This window comes from Phocoena phocoena, chromosome 8 (genome assembly GCF_963924675.1).
Source record: "Phocoena phocoena chromosome 8, mPhoPho1.1, whole genome shotgun sequence".
NCBI lineage: Eukaryota > Metazoa > Chordata > Mammalia > Artiodactyla > Phocoenidae > Phocoena > Phocoena phocoena.
Window position 1 is genome coordinate 66,976,782 of NC_089226.1, and position 26,384 is coordinate 67,003,165.

Sequence of the window (26,384 nt, forward strand, 5' to 3'; positions counted from 1 at the left end):
AACTCAGACACAAGAGCCCACCCACCCTCAGAAGATGAAAATAAAGATAATAGTTACCATCTAATGAGTGTAACCTATGGGCTGGGCACCACACTAAGTGCTCTGAGCTACTTAGACTCAAGAATACTCATGACTCCCATTGAAGCAGATGTTATCAGCCCCTTTTACAGATACGGAAACTGAGGCTCAGAGAGGTTACATGACTTGCCAGAAGCTGCCATTTGTTTTTCTTCTTTGAAGAACATATGTGTTAATAACCAGCCCATTGCATTACAGTCTCTGCACATTCTATTCTTGTGTGTGTGTGTGTGTGTGTGTGTGTGTGTGTGTGTGTGTACGTGTGCACCTGTGCCCTCCAAGAAGACAGGAGCCCCCTGATCTCACCACCAGGCAGGCTAGGTCAGGGCTCAGTGATTCACACTGAAATTGGCAAATCAAATTTCACCCAATTAATAGTGTGTGTGTGGCAGGAATCATGTCCCTCAACTCCTTCACAAATGAAAATTACTCTTAATTCCTTCAGATTTGTAATAACCCCTTACTCTGGTTTCAGGGTGACATTTGGGGTGGATTCTGTTTAAAATTAATGGAATGGCACATTTTGCAGCCTTCTTGCTTGATTGCATGTAATGGAAGTGCCCTATATTTTCCTACAAAATAAGTCCTCAATTCACTATCGTTAGGCAAATGTACAATATACCCAGGCACCACAGAGAGCTGGGCGCGGGCCCATGCGAGCAGGGCTTGGGAAATAGGGCTTTTCAACAGGGACCCTTGAGCTTAAAGAAAGGAACTCCTTTTTGCCCTCTAATTGATCATTTAGACCATTTCTGGCTAAGTCTGCCCACATGCAATTACTGGCTAATTCAGGCGAGGAAAAATGTAAGTTATTTAGACTCAAGCTGAGTGGTTTCCTTGCGTGGGTTACCCGCAGGCTTGCGGTTACATGGATCCCCTCTACATGAACCCAAGTTTGGAATACAGGGCTCTAGTTGTCCCAGCCTGCGGGGCCTGGAGGGATAGGAAAGGGGCTGAAGTGGGGGTGACTAGGAGGACAAGAAGCGTGGGGCAAATACTCACACACTTAGCATGCGTGGGACCCCCTTAGACCGAAGGTTGCAGCTTGGGGTACTTAACACTTGTACTCATAAGTTGACCAAGCCCTTGGGATAATTAATAACTTGTACTGATATTATATCTTCATTATAGAATTTTCCTAAGTATGCTCAGGGGACACCAGTCTGTATCCCCACCGCCAGAAGTCTATGCCTGCTTTGTCACTACTTTAGGCCCAACTGCCCAAAGCCCATCCCTAGTTTGAGGAATTCACTGTGATCTCTGTCTACACCACCCAGAGGGAGGCCTCCCATCATGTCCGAAACATTCCTTCCAGCTTTTCATCACTTCTTACTCTATGGTCTAGCTGCAGTCACTCAGAACCCATACAATTTCAATATACTACCTATTTCTGGGGAGATTTTGCTCTAAGAAAGAAGTATTAGCATAATGAGCATTAAGGATAGAAAGAAAATGTACTCTCTGGGTCAGTTTGTGTAAAAGTATACAATTCTTTTTACATAATTAGTGAAATATTTCATTTGTCATTAGGAAACACGAAATACTGTGATATTTGTTTGCTCTTTTAAATTCCTGATAGCAAATCAACATAAATAATTGCTTTGTCTCCTTGAGCAATACTAAAGCAGGATGAAATAAATAATGCATTCATTTAAACGTGCTTTGCTATATGAATTTTGTCTCCTTTTTTTGTGTTCTTATATTCAAGCTGCAAGTGGACAGTGGACAAGTGGCCTTATTAAGAGCATTCTTTTTTTATATTTTACAAATATACTGTATGAAGACACATCAGAACACTCGGAAACTTTTTTAATAGCAGGTCTAGTTTATCAGAAAATTGTGTTTTGAGACTGAGGTCTTCGCCACAGTCCAGAATCCCAGGGCTTGGGCCTGCCATCTCATTTAGAGGTTTTGTTTAGATTCTGGAACCTTCTGCATAATACATGACTATGTTTTTGAAGAGGGGTAAAAGGCATCAGGAAACAAGTAAACCAAACTTAACCCTCATCTCTTTTAAAAGAAAAAAGAAAAGCTGAGGCAAGAATCAAGTCTCTGTAGGCTCACTGGGTCCTTTTTTCCCCCTTTTCCTCTTTTCTAAATTTAAATTCATTGATTTTTTAATAGTTGATGTATAAATGGTACAAAATTTAAAAAGTGTGAATGGGTATCTAGTGAAAAACCTACTTCCTCTCCCTCCCCTCCCCCAGCAGCCAGTACCTGTCCCCAGAAGCAACTATTTTGTTCTGTTTCTTATATTCACTTCCAGAGATACCCCAACAATATAAAGCATATAATTATTTGTCAACATACATATAAAATCATTCTTTAAACATAAATAGCATATTATACATAGTATCATGCACATTGCTTTTTTCACTTAATGTTCTATCTTGGAGATTATTCTGCACTGAATATTAAAACTTCTTACAGTTTAAAATGAGAATATGAGTACTTTATAAATACAAATACACATCTCTGGTCTGCATGAGCTAGAAAACGAAATCCCTACCAGAAGGAGGTAATGTTGCCTAGACAGTGATTTCAAAAATCAAGACTGGTACCTACTGGGATTGGGGGGTAGGGAGGGCATTACCAGAAACATTCTTCTGTGCCCTAAACTGATTTTTTTAAAGGCCTCCTTTGGATTATTATGGTGAATGATGTACAGTTTGATTAAGCTTTCATTTATACATATTACTAGGGCTACTAATTTGTAATTGACTAAGAAAGTGCTAAAGGTTACTGAGTACCCCACAGTATCCTGCTATAAGCCTGATGCCTGTACAGTGCCTGTCCACTCTATGAGAAGGTCCAATTTCACATGTGCAGGCACAGAACTGACATTTCCAAAATGTGAGAGGAGGACTCTTTATCAGGATATCATCAATGTTGTCTTGAGTTGGTTGCTATTTGCAGTTGCCGCTTTCAGTACTTTTTAATTATGAATTACAGTTAGCTTAGCTTTATCATCATCAGTTTATTTTGTTGTGGGTTGCTTGGTTAACCCTACAGAGTATACTGAAGCTTATTTGCATCAACAGTATTCTGGGGCTGTAATTTTCCAATAACTTGACTCTCAGACATGTATACATTGTGGTTCAAATATGAATCATCCATACTCCAGTGCTAGAGCAAATGTATACATAATCCACTCCCCCTATATTATCACTAATTTATTTTCCACTGGAAAATGAGACTAGATGGAGTCAGTAGGTCAAGCGGTTTTGCCTTGCCTAAGTAGGGGCTGGTCAAAAATAATCTGATGTTTGCAGATGACATGATACTATACATAGAAAATCCTAAAGATGCCACCAGGAAACTACTAGAGCTAATTAATGAATTTGGTAAAGTAACAGGATACAAAATTAATGCACAGAAATCTCTTGCATTCCTATACAATAATAACGATAGAAAGAGAAATTAAGGAAACACTCCCATTTACTATTGCAACAAAAAAATAAAATATCTAGGAATAAACCTACCTAAGGAGACAAAAGACCTGTATGCAGAAAACTATAAGACACTGATGAAAGAAACCAAAGACAATACAAACAGATGGAAAGATATACCATGTTCTTGGATTGGAAGAATCAACACTGTGAAAATGACTGTACTACCCAAAGCAATCTACAGATTCAGTGTGATCCCTATCAAATTACCAATGGCAGTTTTTACAGGACTAGAACAAAAAAGTTTACAGTTTGTATGGAAACACAAAAGACCCCAAATAGCCAAAGCAATCTTGAGAAAGAAAAACGGAGCTGGAGGAATCAGGCTCCCTGACTTCAGACTATACTACAAAGCTACACTAATCAAGACAATGTGGTACCAGCACAAAACCAGAAATATAGATCAATGGAATAGGATCAGAAGCCCAGAGATAAACCCATGCACATATGGTCACCCTATCTTTGACAAAGGAGGCAAGAATATACAATGGAGAAAAGACAGCCTCTTCAATAAGTGATGCTGGGAAAACTGGACAGCTCCATGTAAAAGAATGAAATTAGAACACTTCCTAACACTATACACAAAAATAAACTCAAAATGGATTAAAGTCCTAAATGTTAAGGCCAGACACTATAAAACTCTTAGAGGAAAACATAGGCAGAACACTCTAACATAAATCACAGCAAGATCCTTTTTGACCCACCTCCTAGAGTAATGGAAATAAAATCAAAAACAAATGGGACCTAATGAAACTTAAAAGCTTTTGCACAGCAAAGGAAACCATAAACAAGACAAAAAGACAACCCTCAGAATGGGAGAAAATATTTGCAAATGAAGCAACTGACAAAGGATTAATCTCCAAAACATACAAGCAGGTCATGCACCTAAATGCAAAGAAACAAACAACCCAATCAAAAAATGGGCGGAAGACCTAAATAGACACTTCTCCAAAGTAGACATACAGATTGCCAACAAACACATGAAAAGATGTTCAACATCACTAATCATTAGAGAAATGCAAACCAAAACCACGAGGTGTCACCTCACACCAGTCAGAATGGCCATCATCAAAAAATCTAGAAACAATAAATGCTGGGTAGGGTGTGGAGAAAAGGGAACCCTCCTGCACTGTTGGTGGGAATGTGAATTGATACAGCCACTATGGAGAACAGTATGGAGATTCCTCAAAAAACTAAAAATAGAACTACCATACTACCCAGCAATCCCACTACTGGGCGTATACCCAAAGGAAACCATAATTCAAAAAGATATATGAATAAAAAAAGATACATGTACACAATGTTCATTGCAGCACTATTTACAATAGCCAGGACATGGAAGCAACCTAAATGTCCATCGACAGATGACTGGATAAAGTAGATGTGGCACATATATACAATGGAATATTACTCTGCCATAGAAGGGAACGAAATTGAGCTATTTGTAATGAGGTGGATGGACCTAGAGTCTGTCATACAGAGTGAAGTGAGTCAAAGAGGAAAACAAATACCGTATGCTAACGCACCTATATGGAATCTAAAACAAATGGTACTGATGAACCTAGTGTCAGGGCAGGAATAAAGATGCCGGAGGGGAAGCTGGGACGAAGTGAGAGAGTAGCATCGGAATGACCTCTGTGAAGAAGTACAAAAAACTCTGAAGGAGATCTCATTTAGATTTTGAGGTCAAGAGAGGTCTCTGGCAAAGTGATGTTTTAAAGTGACACCTGAATCACTGAGCTACTCGAGTAAAGAGCTATTAAGGAAAGGTCCCAGCTAGGAGAAGACTAGGTTCCCTGGAGGAGCTGGTAGAAAGCCAGGATGGCTAGACTACAAAGAGTGAGCGGGGAGAAGAGGTGTCAGATCAGAGGATTACAGATTTTATCATAGGAGAAGTGGGACACAACGTGTGTTAAAAAGCCTTCTGGCCACTATGTGGGAAAACTCTGGAGAAAGCGACGTCAGCAATATGGAGGCCTGAGACTGCCCTTCCCATCTCCATACCGTGGTCATGGCTGGAGGGCAAAGGAGACCAGGAGAGGAGCTCCAGCTTCTTCCCCACCCCACCAGCTAATCTGGTCTCAAGCATGTGCAGGAAGCCTGGCTGTGCTATCCAAATGCAAGGCCTGCTGGGCGCCCCTAATACTCCACCTCCTGCTGGGACGGCAACTCTTAGGCCATCTCCATCCTCTCTACATTTGGGTCCTTTGAAAAGAGCTAAGGGAACCAGAAGACTGGACAAGGCTGCATATGCAAAGCAAAGGAAAGGAGAGGACTACCAGCCAGAAAGCTGATCTCGGGGGACCAGGGCCTCCAACCTTCTCACCAGAGGACCTGTGCTATTTTATCCCTGTATGGATTCAATGGGGGCAGTGGGAATGCTGTCATCTAGCCTGGGGGCAGGGCAAGGTATAGGGTTCCTGAAGGTGGAATAATAATTTCATTTTCCCAATTTGGATTAATCAGTGTGAACTACTATTGCTATATTACATAAAGCCTATCAAAGTGGGTCACTTATGCTTCACAGTTAGGGTCTTGTGAAATATCTTTCATAAGAAGGTAGTATATTATTTTATTTTCACTGGGAGTTTTGAAATACCAAAAATATCCCAGGAAACCCCTGCTTGGGAGCTCCTTGGGTGGAAACCAGTCCAGTGGGTGCCTGCCCCAGAAGGAGGCAGATTCTCCTTAGCCGGCTCCCTGCCCGAGCAATCGGTATTCTTGCCTCGACTCCCCTAGACCTTCTGCAAACACACAGGCACTAGCCTTGATGCTGGCATTTCAAAGGGCACTTAGGAAATTCCGAAAAGCCCCAAAGATTAAGATAAATGATGTTTTATCAGTGAAATGAACTTTTCATTTCTTGATATCGATTTTCATGTTTTCACATCTTCAGATCTGATTTGTTCGCCCTGGGTGGCATTCCAAGACACACAAACGTCACTAAGGCAACTGCTTTAAAGAGTGCCCTGTTTTATTGAGGTGGACAGGACAATAGAAAACTATTTAATCTGCTACACGTTTGCTCAGTCTGGGAGTCAGGGTTAGGACTGCACGACACTCAGGCGCTTGTATGTCTTCCTGGAAACCCTGACAATGGCCTCACTGCCTGCCCTTGGCAAATATTTGCCAGTGTTTCTGAAAAGCAGCTCCTGGAAGGCTTTTTTCACTCGAGCTTCAGAGGCTATCCCATCTTTCCTCATTTGCCATGGTATTGGAGAATATAAACTCTCATAGAACTGGGGACATTTGGCTTGAAATAATGGATAATAAGATGGTGACCAGTGAACATGTGCTAAGCTAGGTTACTGAGGCCATGTACCCCTCATCTCCACGTTGTGAGTCTCTAGATATGCAGCGCACTTGGGGGCAGGGGGTGGCTGCATCCTCTGTACAGTACCTGAGCCCATACTTCCTGCATCGTTGGTTCTACAGCTAATTCCCATAATGTCCTACTATCTGCATTGGAATTGCATGCAGTCCAGACCCATGACCAAGGTTGCCCTTGCCTGTGAGAGACCAAGCTTACCAGCAACCGCTCTAATCCAGGGACCTGCCAGATTGTTTTAGTTTATAAAATTTACCTATTCATGTGTCTTCATTTATGGAATAAATGGCTTTCTGACCTGCATACCTTTGGTGTGATTTTCCAGTAAGATACAGAGCTTTCTCTGCTGTTCTTTTCATGATGATTCCAATTCCTACATGAAGTGTTCCCACCCATGGCAGCACAGGCCCACCCTAGCATTGACGACCAAAACACTGGACACCACGGGACAAGAAGACTCCCGGTCAACTCCTTTGGCAAGGCCCCAGACTGCACATGATCAGAATGCAATCAAGTCTGGGAATATTTGTGGAATGCCTGTTCTGGGTCCAGGTCCATTCTATGCACAGAATGGGATCAGAAATTACAGGGTCCCTTCCCAAATGGAGTCTTCCATCCTAATGGGGTTGACAGATGCAGCTCATTTGAAGTAATTCAGTGACGTGATGAGACAGGCCAGATACCTTTGAGGGTCCCTAGTTAGATTCTCCCAGAAAATACCCCAGCTCCAGCTGCCATGTAATCTTCAGTGGCATTTGCCCCTAGGATCAGCAATTTCATGTTCCATACAGATTTGGTGCTTCAAAAACCACACAACTCATCCTAAAGCCAAATGGAGACTTAGGAATAGTTTTTTTAAAGTTCTTGCTTGTTGCTGGGAAATCACTGTCTTTGTTCCACAGATCCCAACTAGCCAGCAAGGACCCCAAAGTCCAGCCTGGGCTCCATTGCCAGACGTTTTGACTCTGTCATTGCACTCAAAGCTCCATTGCCTCTTCAGATCTCCCTTCATTCAGCCCCACCGTTAGGCATCTCTAGCCTTCTTTCCCACCACAGAATTGCTGCAGAAAGTCACAGTGTGGACAACACCAGCTGCCCACTCGGTCATCTTGGGTGCATCTTCGGTTGCCATTGGGTGCTCCCTGGCTTCGGCAAGTCCTCTCTCATCTCTCGTGAATTGCCTTCACCTTTACAAGCACCTATGCCCTACATTTTCCCCAGGCCACTTCTCCCACTTCCTCCCCGTTTATGTCTTCAACCCTTCCTTCACCAAAAAATCAAAGCTGTTTGCTTCATGTTCTTTCCACAAAATCTCAACTTCTTGCTTCTTCCCACCTCAATCCCTGGACTGTCCCTTCCTCCACCTGCCTCATCCAGGACCAGCTTCCTCATCCTCCTACAAACTCGAGCCTCCCTCCTCCTCCAGCATCTTGACTTTTACTCCAAACCATTCATATTTCTAGGATGACAAAAACTTGTATCGATATTTGAGCCACTCCTCCCTGCAATTCCATCTTTTTCCCTATTGATCTTTTCCTTAAGACACTCTTCTGGAAGTATACAGATGCATACTGATTCCATTTCCTCCCTTTCTTTTATGAATGCCTAAAACCTACCACTAGTTTTCCAGAAGCTGAAACTGCTCTCTGAGTAGTCAGCTCTCCACCCACTGGGCTGAGCCAGCCCTTATTTCCCAGGCTGTGCAGCGTCTGACCTTATTGTCCATCGCTTCCTTCCAGGAACTCGGCAGCCAAGGTTTCAGAGGCACTGCATTCTTCTGCTTCCCTCCCAGCCTCCGGCTGCTGCTCTGTTTGCTCCTAGGTACCCTCTTCCGTTCCCTAGCCTCCAAATGTGAATGCCGCCTGGGGGCGTGCTCCATACTTCTCTCCTTACATCTCTCCCTGGCATCTCCTGCCACCTGCTATCCCCTGGCCCCAACATCTCACCCGGCCAATTGGGCATTTCCAGCTTCACAACATCTCCTTTTGAATGGGGTACCCCAAGTCCGACTTGGCACACCCCAAACTGAATTTTTATCCTTCCTACACCGGCTTCTTCTTTAAACATCCCTTGTCTCTTCCAGAGGTGCTTTCTCCTTTCCAGGCATCCTCGCTCTCAGATGCATGTGTCCTGAATTTTCTGCTCCCCACCCCACTGCAGCCAGTCAGTTCTACTGACTGCCTCTTCATGAACCACCTGTTTTGCATTGATTCCCTCCTCTCAGGCACTCAATGATTTCCCTGACTTAGACCTCATCCTCTCATGCCTGGACATCACAATGGCCTCTGAACTAGTTTCCCTTTGGGCTAATCCATCCTTCACATGTTCCCTGATTAAATGTCTTGAAACACAGCTCAGATTATCTCACAACTTATCAAATAACACTAACGGTGGTGCTTCTTGAGAACTGACAGTATGCACTTTACACATGTAAATCTCATTTAATCCTCTCAACAACCCTAGGAGGTAGGTACCACTATCATCCTTATTTTACAGAAGAAAAAATGAAGATGCAGAGAGATTTAGTGACTTGACACAGGTCATATGCCTTGTCAGTGACAGAGCTGGGCTTTGAGCCCGGGCAGCCCGGCCCCAGAGTTCAGGTTCTAACTTCATGAACTCAGAACCGTTAGTGGCTCCCACTGTCCATAGACCAGAATCCCTTTGCCTACTCAAGGCCCCCAGAATCTGGTTCTTTGCCACCTGAGCAATCGTTAACTCTTTGCATCCAGACAGAACCATCTGTTGCCAGAGAACCTTTGTTTCCTGCCAGCAGCTGTTCTCCTTTGCCTTGTTTTTAAATGGAATTCCTGAAACAACCAGGTTCTGACTGATAAGGTTGTCGTTCATTCATTTATTCTTTGTTCAATAAATATTTAGACATTACCTATACTGCCAGACACTGTTCTAGGGACAGAACACCACAGAGAACAAAACAGACATGCCTCGTCCCGATATGTATGCGCTCCAGACCCCACGTGGAACTGGGCTGCACCCCCTATGCTTCTGCTCAGTCTTGACCCCCTACAGCTGCCATCTCTGCCAGGAACCTGCTAATCCCTTTGTCTCTGGGACCAGACCCCCTTTGCTTGTGTCGTATATAACCTGTGCTTTGCCATAGCCAAGAGTGCTGCCAAGGGACAGATGCTCCCTCTTGGGAAGGCTCAGCTCCAAGCCCCTTTCTGCTCAGGAGGCCATGATTCAGTGATGAGTTGCAGTGGTAAAGCAAAGACTTAACCCTTGTTGGACTCCAACCATATGCCAGGCACAGGGTTGGCTCCTACAGACATCTCAGCAACCTCTCAGGTAGGTGCTATTGTTATCCCTATCTTACAGAAGAGAAAACAGAGGTCCACAGAGGTTCACCAGCTGGGACTCAAACCCAGCTCTGTCGCACTCTGAAGTCTCCATTCTCTCCACAATTCCCTGCTGCCTCGATGTTCTTATAATCGTGGCCGACCCAGGGCACACGAGATGGAGACAGGGGTCAAGAGCAATGCCAGTGGGGTTTGACTTTAACTGTGGGACAGTGTTCCTTTTAACGTCTTAAATACTATGTTTCTTCTTGACTTTATTTTATGTATTTCGTTATTTGATTGGCAAGGGGGAATGGTAGGGCTTTCCTTAACTGACTGCAAGAAACTCTGTAATTGGATGAAGAAAGGTTTAACAAAACTCCAAAGGTGTTCTTTCGAGGGTATGTTCTGTGTCTTTTCTGCCAAACACTTGGTTATTGGGACGCTCTGGGAAGGGGTGCAAGTATAAATGCCTGAAGGAGGCTTACTTCCGTTGCAGCAAAGACATGGCCTGTCACTTCCCTGGAGTGGGGATTCAGGGGGCTGTGCGACTTTGGGCAGAACGCAGGAGACAGGCTGAGCACAAGGCACGTGGCTGGAGGGAGGGGAAGGGCCTGGGTCTGGGCAGGCTGGGGCAGCTGACCACTGCTGGGCAAGCAGCCAGACCTGCTGAGGTCCCACAGGTGAGGCTCACACAGGCTCCACCCAGTTCAGGCAGGTATATGGGGAGGGGGTGGTGGGGAGAAGGACCCCAGCAGGTAGGGCTGAGCCCAGGCAGTAAGCAAGGCTTGAGAACACAGAGGGGGGCTGACCAACTAGCCTTCTGATCACCACTGGGGAACGCCGATGTAGGGTGGGGGTCCAGGCAGGAGCCTAAGCCTGTGAGGTGGACAAGAGAGCCAGGGAAGAGGGCACTGCCATTAAAGTGCCCAGGTGCTCTAACGCGACACTGGGTCTTTAACAACCAAACCTTTCCAGAGCTGTTGAGCTGCCGTCTGCCTGCGAACCCTATCCCCACCCTCTCCAATCTTCCTCCCCAAATTCCCCCAGTCAGGGAGTTGGCTTCCACATCTGGCTGGGCATATCAGTGGACCCAGGACCCAGCAGTGGGGAACTGAAGAAATGTGATGACAGCCATCCTAGCTCACAAATCCAGGCCCAGCCCAGCCTCCCTGCCTAGAGTACATGGCTCTGTCGGCAGGGCCGGCGTCCATGTGTGAACGGCTGCACCGAAAGTCTCTGCTTCCTCCACTCACGACCCAAGATTACTCACATTGGCCTCCGCCCGCATAAATGCAGTTCAAAAGTTAAAGGTGCCACACAGATGCATATTTACAATAACTCTATGAGATCACGTTTCAGAATGGATTTCTAGGGAACAAAGAAAGCCACACACAGCAGCCGTTCTCTCCTCCTCTTAGATTTTCCCAATGGGTCAGGGAGTTAACTTACACGAACCAGGACAAACCCAGGAGGGAGGGCACAAGCATTAGGTGCAGCCAGAACCCCTGAAAACTTCTGTTTCGAGCAAAGGACCTGGACTCAAGCCCTAGCACTTGCTAGCTGTGTGTCACTGGGTAAGTCCCTTTACCTCTTTGAGCCTCCTTTTCTGCAGTGAGATGTAAAGGGGGGTTGTCACACATTGAGTATTGGGCTTGGTTCTGCTTGCCTGACTCAGAAGGTGCCTCCTTCTCACCTCACCCTCTTCAGGCCTCCCTTCTGAGGCTGTGTTTCAACGATGAGAGTAACCATCCCAGACCCAGCAGGACCATTCTATAACCCAGTGCTTGTCAGGACGACTGAATGAGTGTAGCTACGGACATTCGGTGGAGCCGAGAGCGCCAAGGTGGATGTGAAGTTCTTATTATTGTTATTCCTACAAGCATAAGACCAGGGTAGGCCAAAAGCAGCGTGCTCACTCCATACCTACGGCAGACATTACTAATCAATTAATTACTAATCAATCCAGCACTCTTCCTCCTAGATTGACCAGCGATGTCTGCAGTGGAGTAGGAGGGAGGGAGGAAAGGAAAGCTCTTTGCTATTGCAATGCTGCACAGAGTTTACAACTTGGATACCAACACAAGTCTCCAAATAGGTGCCTGAATGCTAATCACTGGCCCTGTTTAGCTCAGATACCTACTCCTAGGCCAATTAGCTGCAACTGGGCGTAGGGGCAGAAGGCAGAATCTATAAGAAGATAGTAACTACCTTTCAAACTTGAGAGAAGGAAACATCTACTAGAAGAAAGAACGTTGTTCTGCTCAGGTGGAACTATTGTTCTCCTCTGGAAAAGCCACTACACCGGGTTCTGAGGGTAGCACCAAGCCACGTGGGAGATGAGCCAACAAACCCAGGGAGGTTAAGTGGTATGGACAAGATGACCCTCTAGAACCATCTGCCCCCAGCTTCTGTGCTTTTTACCTCTGGGCAGGCAACGAGGTTTGCAAACACCCATGTGTTACCCAGACAACCTTGCAGAGACCTGCAGACCCTGCAGCCAGAGGGCAGCCTGAAAAGTGAGACCCAGGGAGCCCTTGGCCAGGTTCTAAGAGCTGAGAAGCAACCACAATGAAATCCAGAAGGCTCCTTACAGAGAAGCCTGCAGTTTGGGAACAATCCCACTAAGTCATAAATGCTTCAAATTCCTCAGCTTTTGCCTTCAGAATTTCTGGCAGCCCCAGGCAGAGGGTGAGTGTTCGTGGACAGACACTGATTTTCCTCTGCTGGGGAAGGCCAGGCTTGAGACAAAGAAGCCAGCAGACCAAGTCTCTCCTCTAGAAAAGTCTGGAGGGGGACTTCCCTGGTGGTCCAGTGGCTAAGACTCCGCACTCCCAATCCAGGGGGCCCGGGTTTGATCCCTGGTCAGGGAACTAGATCCCACATGCCTGCCGCAACTAAGAGTCCGCATGCGGCAAGGAAGATCCCGCACAGGGCAGTGAAGATCCTATGTGCCGCAACTAAGACCTGGCACAGCCAAATAAATATAATAAATATTTAAAAGGAAAGAAAAGTCTGGAGGTGGGAAGGGTTTCACTGTGGAGGCTATGGTGCCCACCCACATTCCCCTTAGGACCCAAGCTCTCATTCCCCCGTATCTCCTCCGTCCCCCTCCCGCCATAGCTGTCTCCCACACGGCCATCGGCCTCAGCCAAGGAGGCGGCTGGGTCCAAGTCTACACGGCGTCCCCTGGAGACCCAATCACCGGTCCACGTGGGCACCAAGGCCAGTACCTTGTTTCTGTCCAGGACCTCTCTGCGCAGCCGGCCCGGCTTCGGAGCTCCCGGTGAGAGTGGCGGCAGCCGCAGGGCTCACCTTCCCTCCTGCCGGCTCCCGCTCCCTCACAGCTGTGGGCCCTGTGGTCAGCGCTCCCAACAGGTGGATCTTGTTCCCAGCTCCCCTGTCTGCCTGGTGTTGGCAAACCTCCATCTCAGAGCCTGCTTCCCAGGAAGCTGAAATGTAGAGCCTGGAAAGGGAAGGAAGAGTCATGGGGTCTGGATGCTGAGAGCACTGAGACATAATCTCACCCAGCTCCACCATCCCACCCGTGGAAACAGCCTGCCCGAGGTTGCAGAGCTGATTGGTGGCAACGCTGACCCCAGGGGCATTTGACCCCATTGCCCTCCACCTTTGTGGGATGATACTAAAATTTCTGACATGTTTGATGTTGGGCTACACCCCGCAGGCCTGCAAGGCTTGTAGTTGCCCAGCCTCAACACAACTAACTGGCCCAGAGACAGCGACAGAGACATCAGTGGTTTAATGGATAGGGAGGTCTTACATACCTAAAGCAACACTCCACGATATGCGCCAGATAGCGGGGAAGACGTGACAACACTCTTCTCCACCCAGAGGAGATGGAGGCTACCATTTATAGGGGGAATTAACATCAGGTTGGCTCCTCAGCTACCAGGGAAACCAGCAGCAGGGGCAGGTCCCTCACAGCCCCTCAGGTTAACGACCATCAGGAGAGGAGATGCTTTCCTTTAAGAAACTCGCAGGTGGAGCTGCTCTGGCCAAAGGGGCAGGGAGCAAGCACGTTCATGTCAGTAGGGCAGAGGTGAAGCCAGTGTAGGTCAAGCAGGGGATGTACAAAGAGCAAGAGAACAGCCATCTTGAGCGGCCTGACCATACATTTGAATACCTACTCTGTATATAAGCATTTCCCCTAATCTTCACAGCACCCCTGTGAGGGACATGTCATCAGCTTCACTTTTCACAGATGTTATAAATGAGCTGCCTGAGGTTGCATGGCTTGGAGATCGTGGAGCCAGATTCCAACCCAGGTCTGCACGTCTCCCCAGCCCAGATTCTGTGCACAGTGCCGCTAGCTCTTTGGGAGAAAACGGGTTGTTTATGACACATACGAGACCCGCGTGGGTCCCGTTCCCTGTTGCCTCTGAGTGAGGATGGCCCAGGGAGGCGCTCTGTGGACGAGGCTGCGCTCCAGGCCGCGGCGGGTCCTGAGCTGAATGTGGCCCACATGTAGTCACTCCTTTTGCAGATCAAGTTCCCACGTACTCCTTGGGGCAGCCCTGCCTGTCAGGTTGGCCTTCCACCCCAGGAACGCCAGAGCTTGCAGAATCAGGAGTTAAGCCGAATCTGCTGCCGCTCCCCAGGGAGGTCCCCAAAGGTGACAGAAATGTGTCACCCTCGTGCTCTATACACTAGGCTGAGTCAGAATTGCTGTGACTCAAGACATGGCTCATTGAGGAGGCAGCAGGCTGTATGTCCAAGACGATGTACAACGGGGAAGAGGGGGAGGATAAAATCCTCCTGACAAACCAGACAGGAGAGAAAAGGGAGGGCTTACCTCTGCACAGGCAAGAAAGGGAAATGGGCAGAAAACCAGGGGGCAGGCTCACCAGTTCCTGTGGGTGCCCCTGCACTGCTTCTGCATGTGCACACACACCCCGAACCTGTGCACCTCGGGCCACGAGGCCTCTACCTGCAAGGTCAGTCTCCTTTCAGGCCCTGAGCCCACAGAGGGCCCCTCAGCACCCCAGCGATGTTATCTTCCTCACGCCTATGAGCCTGAGTGGCTGAGGCCTAAGAGGCTGCGAATCTGAGCAGTGGCCTCTCGCCGTTCCCCAACACACCTGTGTTTCTGCCCCAGTTTCCTTTCCTGGTTCTCATATTTCCCAAAGAAAGTACTGCTGATCCTGAGTCCAACCCGCTTGACTGAGGTCCTGACATCATGCCCAGCCTTGGCTCCCTTCCCCAGGGGTTAGGGGTAGGGATGTCAGTATTTGTGCCCCCAAATCTGGCCACTGGTTGTGGCCTCCTCAAAGGGATAGCGTTCCCAGCACTCAGCCACCGATGGAGGGTGTTGGAAGCTGACGATGGAGGGTGGTCAGAGGAGGCGGCACTATATGGCTGCTGAAGCTCAGACAAGGTTTAGACGGGGTGGACCTGGGAAGGGCCAGCCCCACAGGCAGACGTGATGTCCAATATCCAATATCAGGCAGAGGGCGGAGATTCTGGCCACCTACCCAGCTTGGCAGAAAAGGCCTCAGGGCTAGGCCCTGACCTCTAGGCCCAAGGTCTGAACTGCATCTGGATCAGCAATGAGAGCCCTGGAGAGGTGGGGCCAGCCAGGGCAAGAAATGAGGGGTCTGGACCCTGAGGTTCTCATGCACTCAGCAACGTTTGCCTGAGAAAAGCCAAGAGTCATCAGTCCCCGAAAAGTGGCCCAGGGTAGGCAGGGGTGTACCCCAGGAATGCATACAAGAGACAAGCTGTAACGGTGCTCAGCCTGGTACAGAAGCATTGGGGCTGCAGAGCAGGGCCAGTCCAGGTAACACGTGAGATGTGTCGTCAGGCAAGGAGTCCTGAGACCCGTGTTCAAGAGCCAGCTCCACCCCTGAGATGCCGGGAGAACTTGGGCGAGTCGCGGCACCTCTGTCTCAGGTGAGTCCCTGCAGAAAATGCATGGGGCACTCAGAAGGAGTGAGAATTTAATGAAGTCACTGTTTTCAAAGCTGGGGGCAGGGCCGAGAGAGCAATGAGGGACAATGAAGCGCTGGAGACAAGCAGCTCTGGGGACCTGGTACCACGCCAGGGGCAAGAGTAGGGGCCCTCACAGGGACCCAACAAAATCTATAGCTGCAAGAAAGGGCCACCAGACAGGAACCATGGCTTTTTTTTCCCTTTTTTTTTTTTTTTTTTTTTTTTGCGGTACGCAGGCCTCTCACTGCTGTGGCTTCTCCCATTGCGGAGCACAGGCTCTGGATGCGCAGGCTCAGCGGCCATGGCTCACGGGCACAGCCGCTCCGTGGCATGTGGGATCTTCCCAGACCGGGGCACAAACCCACGTCCCCTGCCTCGGCAGGCGGACTCTCAACGACTGTGCCACCAGGGAAGCCCAGGAGCCATGGCTTTTGGTGGTGGAATCTACTCACTACTGCCAAACCAAGGTCAGGCAGGCAGGTGAACACCCCCTCTTTCTCCTCCGGCCCTTGAGTCTCCTGCCAGAGGCCAGGGGAGCCCAGCTGTTGCAGTCTCCTGGGGGCACAGAGAAGCATGAACAAAGTTTAGAAGCAGGCCTGGAGGGGCAAACAGAGACGATCCAGCACATCCTCTCTGAAAACATTTCCTCATCCAAAAAAGGAGGACACCATATCTGCCCTGCTAACCTCCAAGCAGGCTGTGAGGATCCGGCAGGCGGGGGACTGGGGCAATTCTGAAGTCCCGTTCAGCTCTCGGAGCCTAGGATTCTCAGCAAATAAAACCACTAGAAGGAAGGACTGAGAAGGGCACCTGGGACAGAAAAGTCTGTGGACGCTCACAGAGCCAGTCTGGAAACCCAGAGTTCAAACTTGAGTTTAAATTTAAGTGGCCACCACAGTTGGCACCAACTTCCTCAGGAGACAATGGGTATATGTAAAACGAGTAGTTAAAAGGCCCAGGTTCAAATTCTGGTTTTGCCACTTATTAGGTAAGGAACAGTACTAAAGAAAGACACTATCCTGAACTGTAAAAATGGGAATAAACTCTCACAGCCTTGTTATGAAGATTAAATTCAAAGAGATGATTTGTCACAATGCCTGGCATACAGTTTGTTCTCATTAAATAGGAGCTCTCGGGCTTCCCTGGTGGCGCAGTGGTTGAGAGTCCGCCCGCCCACGCAGGGGTCACGGGGTCATGCCCCTGTCCAGGAAGATCCCACAAGCCTCAGAGCGGCTAGGCCCGTGAGCCATGGCCACTGAGCCTGTGCGTCCGGAGCCTGTGCTCCACAACAGGAGAGGCCACAACAGTGAGAGGCCCACATACCGCAAAAAAAAAAAAAAAAAAGAAAGAAAATAGGAGCTCTTCCCTTTCCTTTCTTAGGGACACAGGACATGGAAGAAAATGGCACAGACTTAGTGTGAAATGGTGAAAATAAAAGTGAAAAAGCAAGTGAGCTTGGCTTGTCTCAGGAAATGGGTTGCCTATGAAACCAGTCCCCCTAAAGGAGGGCTGGGGAAGGTCTGAAAGAACCCCCAAAATGCTTTAAGACCGGTAATATGAGACCATAGAGTGACCCAACGTGAATGTCCAGAGATGACTCGGCCTCAGGGCAGAACGTGGTCCAAAGCACATACCTGCCAAAGTTCCAGATCCTCTGGCAGCTGGCTCATCAAGTCTTGGTGAACACACACTTCTTCAAAGGGCATCCTGTGGCTTCCAGGTGCCCTGGTGGTTGGGATAGGCATTTAGCATAAACCCTTGGGCGTGTGCTCTCTCTGCGTGAGGGGCCAGCTCCTCGTTACTTGCATGAGGGACGTGAATCGGGTACTGAGGAAGCACGCCTGGATGCAGTGCCAGCAGTTCTGGGTGCAGTTCCCACTGTGCCACTAGTTGCGGCTTCTCCTTGAGTCTCTTTTTCTCAGAAACAGCAGAACAGGAGTGATGATCATCTCCACTTCACAGAGTTTCCATGATGACTCTGAAAGAGTGCATGGAATGTGGAAAAGTACTCACCCAAGGGTGCGGAAGATCAAGGGGGAGTGTCCCGAGTTCTCTGCTCTCCTCTAGGTGGAAGTGCCCAGTGGGGAAATGACTCTCCCCATCAAAGGCAGAGGGAGGGCTAACTCTTCCCCGCCTCAGGGCAGGAGGGAGTTTATGCTGATTGGTGTGGAGAACAGACATTCAGGCCCCAGAAATCTGAGTACCAAGGTCACAGGGAGAGAAGTCATCTGGGGATTTGGGGTGGTACTAGTAGGGCAAACCGATTAGACAGAAGTAACCTCCAAGAGAGCTAATTCACCAAGACTGTGCTCACAGCCAACTAAACCACTGTAGTGCTGAGAATTCCCTGCAGGTCCATGGAAGGGGCATCCAGTGAAACTCGGCAGTGAGCTCCCAGTCAGGGAATACAGAAGCTGGAATGGGAGGACTCCTGCCTGAGTCAGGGCAGAGATAACTCCCGCCGTAACTCTCAGACCTCCCCTGACCCATGGTGTACAAACTGGGTAAGGTTCTCATTGTAGAGTGTGGGATCAGTCATTCCCAGCAAACCCTTCTGTTATGCTCACAAGAGTTCCAGGTGATTGGTGATGAGGGAAGCCAACCTAGGTAGACTCTGTCTATAAGCTTAGTGATTCTAGCTCTCAGGATAGGCCAACTGAAGAAGCTCCCCAATTCCCAGTCTTTGTTGGAAAAAAATGATCTCTTAGGCAGACTGGCTTCTCTCTGGATACCAGCTCCCAGAACAATTCCTGGCCCCTCACCAGCACTCAGTGAAGGATCATGCTTTCATTCCCCCATGGCATGTACTGCCATCCGGACCCAAGAAAACAACACTCATGGTCTAATATTTGTACCCAGGCTATTGGAGAAGGACTTCTGGAAGCAGTCTGCACCCAATGCCCCAGAAAGAACCGAGACCCCAGGCCCCAGCACATCTTAAAGGAAAGAAAGCCAAGCATCCCAGGCCCAGGATCTCCAGCTGTCTGGACCCAGTTAACAAGGCAGACAGCTTTTGCTGCAGTCCCTGAGCATCACAGCTCCTCCAGATGCTAGGCTGGGCTCTGGGGGTTCAGAAAGGCATAAGACACATCTTTGCCCTCAAATTGGCTATCCTCAGACTTGTAAATAGGTCTGAGTGATAGGGAATGGAAGGCGCGGAGTAGGGGTAAGTGTTGAAAGAAGGACAGGGGTTGGGTCGTGAAAGACCTTGAATGTCAAGCTAAGGGACTGTCTTTGTCCCGCGTTCCAGAGAGAGAGAGGGTCTCCAAGTTTCTCTAAGCTCAGAAGTGATAAGATCAGGTGTGACCATGCAAGGAGAGGGAAAGAGGGGCCCTGCCTGTTCCCTGGGCTCACAGCCTGGCCACCAGAGCAGCGCCGATGGGCATGTCAGCTCCCCTGGCCCACAGAGTCCAGGTGCCAGGTGGCTTCATCCCTGCTCTCTTGCTCACTTTACCCCCAGGCTCCTTATGCTTCTTGCCAGCACGATCAGAGGATTTGGATGGTCTTGTTAAGGCCCAGAAATCTTCAGACTTCACAGTGTAATATAAATGTTAGAGCACTGGCTTGGAGACAGGCAGGGTGGGTTCTAGAACCAAATTTCCTTTCTGAATGACTTTGAACGGGACATGACCACTCTCTGAGCTGGGTTCTGTTACTGGAGAACAGCTTTGCTCATTGCTGGGGGGGAGGGGGTGTGCAATGAGATCATGGGCGTCAAGGCAGCTTGTGTGCCCTGAGCACCCAGAGTGAGGTCAATCAATGCTTGCCAAACATGAACCTAGCAGCTCAGGCTGGGGGCTCTTCGGGAGGAAGTCTAGCCAGGCCCAGCCCAGCAGGAAAAAAGTTCCCTAACTGGGAGAATTCCGGGGATCACCAGTATTCTGAGACCATATCAGGCAGTGCTCTGACCCCTCCACTGTCCCCAGGGTAGGAGAGGCTGGGGCTCTGCTCCAAGTGTTTATAGGCTATTAATAGTTCGTAGCAGCAGGGCTGCAGGCCACTGTCCAAGGGACTTCTCTTTTCCCGGCTGCTGTCAGCTACTCTGCTCTTTAAACCACTTAGAAAGAGTTGTATTATTTGGGAAAGCTGGTGAGGGAGAGGGCATGAAATCCTTCCTAGAGAAGACCACCACTTTCCCCCCAATTTTTGTTTCCCAACAAATATCTATATATTTCTAGTAAGGTAAATGAAAGTCTTCCTTTTCTGCTCTTTGAGGCTTTTTTTAGATTTTGTATAAAGAGGAGTTCACACTGTAAAGCACTTTGACATTTTTTCATTTAATCCTTATCCTGAGGTAGCGGCTCCTTATATCCCCATTTTGTAGGTAAGAAAACTGAGGTTCTGAGAGCTTATGTGATTCAGCAAGAGCTGCGGAGCTGGCAACGGAATCTCCAGGATCAAGGTCGGTATTTCTTCCTCCAAGTCCTGCACTCTCTCTAGTGCCCCCGCCCACCCTCCCTTGTTTCCCTAAGGAACTCCCTCCAATGGCTTTTCAGAGTTTCTCTCTGAAGAGCACAGGAGCAAAGAATTCAGAGTTTGAAAGGACCTGCTGCATTTCCCACACAAGGCAGGAACCCGTCCCACAATATTCCTGGCAGATGGACGTCCTGTTTCCGGGAAGGGGAAGGGAGGAGAACCAACATTAACAAACCCGTGAAGGAGTGTATCACATACGTCGCCTTCAACTAGAGAAAGCATAAGTTCTGACTTGACCGGCCTAAATCAGAAGGAAGCCTCATCTATTGTATGTAACAAGAATTCCAGGGCTGGTTAATTCGGTGGCTTTGTGATGTCATCAAGGACACAAGTTCTTTCTGGGGTTCAGTGCTGCCATCCTCAGGGGTCAGTGTTTCTCCATATGGGCCTGAGACGGCTGCCTCCATTCCAGACCTCACAGGCAGACTCAAGGAAAGCCAGTGGAAACAGAACAGGATTTATTTCCCCCTATGTGTCTTCTTCTTCCTCTTTTTTAAAGCAAAAACACCTTTCCTGGCATCCCTTAGTGATGTTCTCGCATGTCTCCTCAGCCAGGACTGAGCCTCACGGCCACCCTTAAAACAATCTCAGGCAAAGGGAGTGAGATCACCAGGGTGACTGGCCTGAAATCATGAATATTTATTATGCCTCCCTGAGTCATGGAGAGGGAGCATGGAGCCCTGAATACAATCAGGATTCTGCCAGCAAGGGAACAGGGGAGAATGGTTTGGGCGGAGCTGACCAACTATCTCTGGTGCTGGTAAATGCTATTTTCTCTGGCTTTAGGTGGAAAAAAAAAAAAAATGACATTGAGAAGAACTCAATGACTTGAATCCTTGTCTGTTGGATTTTACCCAGCCTCTCACTCACTTCTGTAACCCCAAGCGTATCCAGAACAATGCTTTTCAGATAGGTGGTGCTCAACAAACCAGCTGGATTTAATGCAAGACATTTAGGGGTTGCCTACTATGTGCCAAGAAGTTTGTAGAGTGATGGGGGTACAGGGATGAACAAGGCCGAGTCTCTACCCTTGAGCTTACAATCTGGTACCTTTGGGTTATTATCTTTTATATTGTTGTTATTATTAACTAACATTTACTTAAACACACATAATGTGCTACAAGTTTTAGAAATATATAACATTCATGTCAAGATTCAGGGTATTCTTTTGTACCCCATTTAACAAATAATTGACACTGTGGGGCAGGAAGTAACTTGCCCAAAGTCTCAGGGTTCGTGGGCGTCAGGCACAAGGACAAATTCAGGTTTGCCTAATTCAGAGACCACTCTCTTTCTGTCAGTCGTGTTCTCTGTGCCCCTCGCCCTACTGATGTTCTAGCTTAGCAATTAAAAAATGTATAAAGTTAAACTAGCATGTGGGTACGTAGGTCTCAAAAGTTATTGTCATAAGGCCAATTTTTGCTTCTCTCTCCTGGTCTTTTTTGATCTACTCAGTAGGGATTGCCCTTCCCCTTCCAAGAGATGCAAAGTTGAGCCATTTCTTCTGACTCTTAACGCCTCACATAAAGATTCCAGCAAAATAGTTGGAAGATTCAAATGTCTCCCCTCCCTCAGCTGGAGACATGTCAGGGAGAGCCCACCGTCAGGGATGTGGGATGCTTCTTCTCTCTTTGCTCTTTAGACAGCAGATTTTCCTCAGGTCAGAATCACTGGTGAGCCATTTCTGGAATCCAGCAGTTCCTCCACTTTACCACCAGCCTCTGGTACCTCTGGGCCTTCTAGAACTGCCTCAGGATGATCCAGGGAACACGCTCTAAGATGCCGCAGGAGAAAATGAAAGACATTTGTTGGCCAGCTTTGCTCAGAAGTGTTTTTGTTTTTTTTTTTTTGTGGTACACGGGCCTTTCACTGTTGGGGCCTCTCCCGTCGCGGAGCACAGGCTCTGGACGCGCAGGCTCAGCGGCCATGGCTCACAGGCCCAGCCGCTCCGTGGCATGTGGTATCTTCCCGGACTGGGTCAGGAACCCGTGTCCCCTGCATCGGCAGGCGCACTCCCAACCACTGCGCCACCAGGGAAGCCCAGAAGTGTCCTTCTTGACATGTCATGTGCCTCAGGATCCCACTGGGTCCGCTATGAACCCGTTCTTCTCTCTTCACCAGCACACACTGCTGGATGTTACTGGGATATACTCAGAGTCCATCTCCCTCTCTGGATTGAGGATGATTTGTGCCTTAAAACAGATCTGCTGCCATCCTCCTGGGAGCCCAGAATCCCAGGAGTAGGCACTCAGCCACCCATCTGGCCCAGGAAGTCTGTTTGAAAGGGATTATAATCCATAAACATCGCTCCCTAAACCCCAGTGAATCCCACTGCAGGTCTCTCAGTGCCCTGGGCCGTCGTGTCTGGAATCTGAACTCCTTAGAGCACAGACATATTTCTATGTTGGATGCACCCAGGAAGCTTTCTCCTCTCCCTCGGGGGCAAAGAGCAATGGGCTGTTTCTCAGAACACTTCAGGCTCTGTGCCAGTCGCTCAAAGTTCTTCTCCTTAAATAAGTGCTTTCTGGGGAAATTTGGTCAATAACCTCCCACTGGGCTCCCAGGGCTCACAAGGTCTTCAGAGGTTGGGCTCGGGGTGAATGTGGGCCTAGCCTCTGTCATTTTTATCACATACTCTACCCACCTACCTCTACCTTCTCTCACCTGAGTTCCAGTTTCCCCTCTTTTGTTCACCTTAGTTTTTCTTGTCTCAGTCTCCTTCCCTGGATGCTAAATAAGACTTTCTTGCTTATGGCCAGTGTTGTAACATAGTGAGAACAAGCAGAGGCCTGAGATTCAGGCTACAGCCAGGTTCCAATCCACGTACTTCTACTTACCGCTGAGCTCTAAAGTAACTCTCCTGAGACCCAATTTCCTCTTTTGTAAAATAGGGATAATAGTTCCTACTTCACAGTGCTGTTGGTGGATCAAATGAGATCTTTTGCGTAGGGGAACTGGTACATAGCCTGGCATATTGTCGGATACATAGTCCATGTCATTCAGCATCACACCATATAGCCCACCTAAACAGACTCACTAGTGTTCCATATAGGTTTCTTGAACTAACCTGAGATAGACATTTTTCAGATTTCTGAATGTACTGGAAGGGTTTCCTCGACCATCCCTACTTCAGTTTTTTTTTTAAAAAATCAAAAGCTTGAAAGTTGAGGAGGGACTGGAGAGAAGGCAATGAAGTAAGCCGGATGCTAGAAGCCCAGACTGCCTTTGGCTCAGTCCAGATTTGAGGGAAACCTGGAATTACTGCAATTTCATCACAGCAGCTGGTCCAAGATAAACCTGCCAGAACTGCTCAGAGGCCAGATCTGGATTGCAGTGATAGCCGGGGCCTGCTGAGAAGCAAGGAGAAACTATTTATCTGACATTTCTTCAACCCCAACCAAGAATTGTCTTTGGCTCAAGACGCCGTTGGGACTGGTTTTCATTTGCATGGAGCTCATTTGAGCATCGCGCCTCTGACAGCAGAAACTTCTTAGAAAGACTTCCATTCCCCTGCCTCCCTTCCACGTGTGTCTTTCTCCTAATTCGGAAATAATGATTCATCCAGGAAGGCTAATCCCCTGGTCTTACTTGTACTTGGATTGTGCCAGAACCTCACATATAGGTTTTCTCTGATTCGGTTCCCCACCCAGCCTGTACAGGCCTGGGCAGCAGTGAAGATGGCCACCAAGGAATATTTGCCCTCCTTCCAAGTTGGCAGGCTTCATCTAATCGAACCCATGTTAACCAATGTGGCACATTTTAATACACTTCGCTGTTTCAAGCTGTGACAGAAAATTAGAGTGTGAATCTCCTTAACAGCCGCTTCTAGAGTGGCTGTCTGAAATCTCTGCATCTTTGACTCTTTGGTGCCAACCAAAGAAAGACTATTCCATTTATTATATATGTTGGAGGGGTTTTAAGACAGTCATGTCTGGACGAAAATGCCGCCATTCTTGTAATATTATTATGTAGATTCAACACTTTTCAAATAGGCAGATTTGGGGAATGGTATGAATAATCTAGGAATAGAATAGTGAGGTATTTTTTGAGACAACAATCCAGAATGAATCCAATCAGATCAGCATTATCTGCTTCCAACTAGTCACCTTATTCCAAGGGCATTGACCGGAGCTCCTGGAGCTGCCTTAGGGGCCTGTCGTATGTCTTTGGTTCATCATTTTTAGTCAAAACCAAGTGCAAGAATGGTCTTTGCTGCACTGCCATGGCCAAAGGTCAGAAACAAATGCTCATTAAAAGGGGACTGGCTAGCGGAGCAACTAAGCCTGTGTGCCGCAGCTACTGAGCCTGCGCTCTAGAGCCCGTGAGCCACAACTACTGAGCCCGCATGCCACAACTACTGAAACCCACATGCCTAGAGCCCGTGCTCCGCAACAAGAGAAGCTACCGCAATGAGAAGCCCGTGCACCGCAACAAAGAGGAGCCCCTGCTCGCTGCAACTAAAGCCCGCGCGCAGCAACGAAGAACCAACGCAGCCAAAAATAAATAAATAAAATTTAAATATATATATATATATATATATATAAAGGAGACTGTCTAAATTAATTATGATACATCCAGCCAATGGAATGCCAAATAATCATTAAAAATAGAATGATGTAGCAAGAATAAACCAGTGTTGTTAGAGATCCATATTGAAGAAATAGATCCTAGCCATATCGGTTATCTCTGGGGAGGAAAACTAGAGGCAGAGGGCCAAGGGAAAGCGAGAAGTTTTGTTTTCATCATCTAATTTTTATACATGTTGCATTTTGTACCTTGTATTACCCATATACACAATAATAAAATAATTGATTTTTCCAAAATACATTCAGAGTCCAGTCCAAAAAAAGATGGTTGAACTAGCTATATAATTCAAACAATTATAATCACTAGCGTTCTCATCTGCTGAGCACTTCACCTGTATCAGCCTTTATATTAAAGCTACTTACTACACACTTTATCTTATTTTCTCCTCAAAGTAATCTTATGAAGTAGACTTTACCATCTTTATTTTAGAAATGAGGACACTGTGACTCAAAGAGTTTTTAAAAGTTGCCTAAGGTTACACAATCCACACAAGGCAAAACTGGGATTCAAACCTAGGTTGGGCTAACTTTTTCCATTGGCCCTTGGGGGCCTCCTACCATCACTCAATGAGACTGCATCTCCATCGTCATTCCATCCCCAGGGCCTGGCAGAGTACTTGGCACACAGGAGGTGTCTAATACATGCTGAATGAACGATAAACAGAAAGCAAAACAGTGAGAACAAGACTCAGACAGAAATTCCCTAAAAGGAATGTTACACATGTTTGAGCATCTTAGAATTGCAGGATAACATCCCTCTGAGGTTACTTGGAAGACAGCAACCTTCATTTGGAGGGCTATATTCTGCTGTGTTTGCTGAAAAATAATAGTCACGTTGTTTTTAGTCACACCTCACAAAGCCTCATTACTTCAAAATGCTTTCTGCTGGAAGAGGATTTCACAACAAGGAGAACCAGAGAATATGGTTTTCATCAGGCTACCTTTAAAAAGAACTGTCTTTCCGATGGCATCATATGAACAAATAAGTATTTCTCTTTTGTTTTATCTTCTGTTTTTCTTCATGATTGTTGGAAAATTCCAACAAGCTTAGCCATTCATTTCAGGGTGAATTTGGGACCCAAACAGTTAAATATCAGCCAATTTGGCTTCCTTGCTGCCTCCCAGCCAAGGAGATGAATGGAATGTTCATGAGGTCGCTTGGCAGGCATCCACATTCCTATGGGAACGTTGCAGCAGGGAGAGCTTTGGGACACTAAGAGGC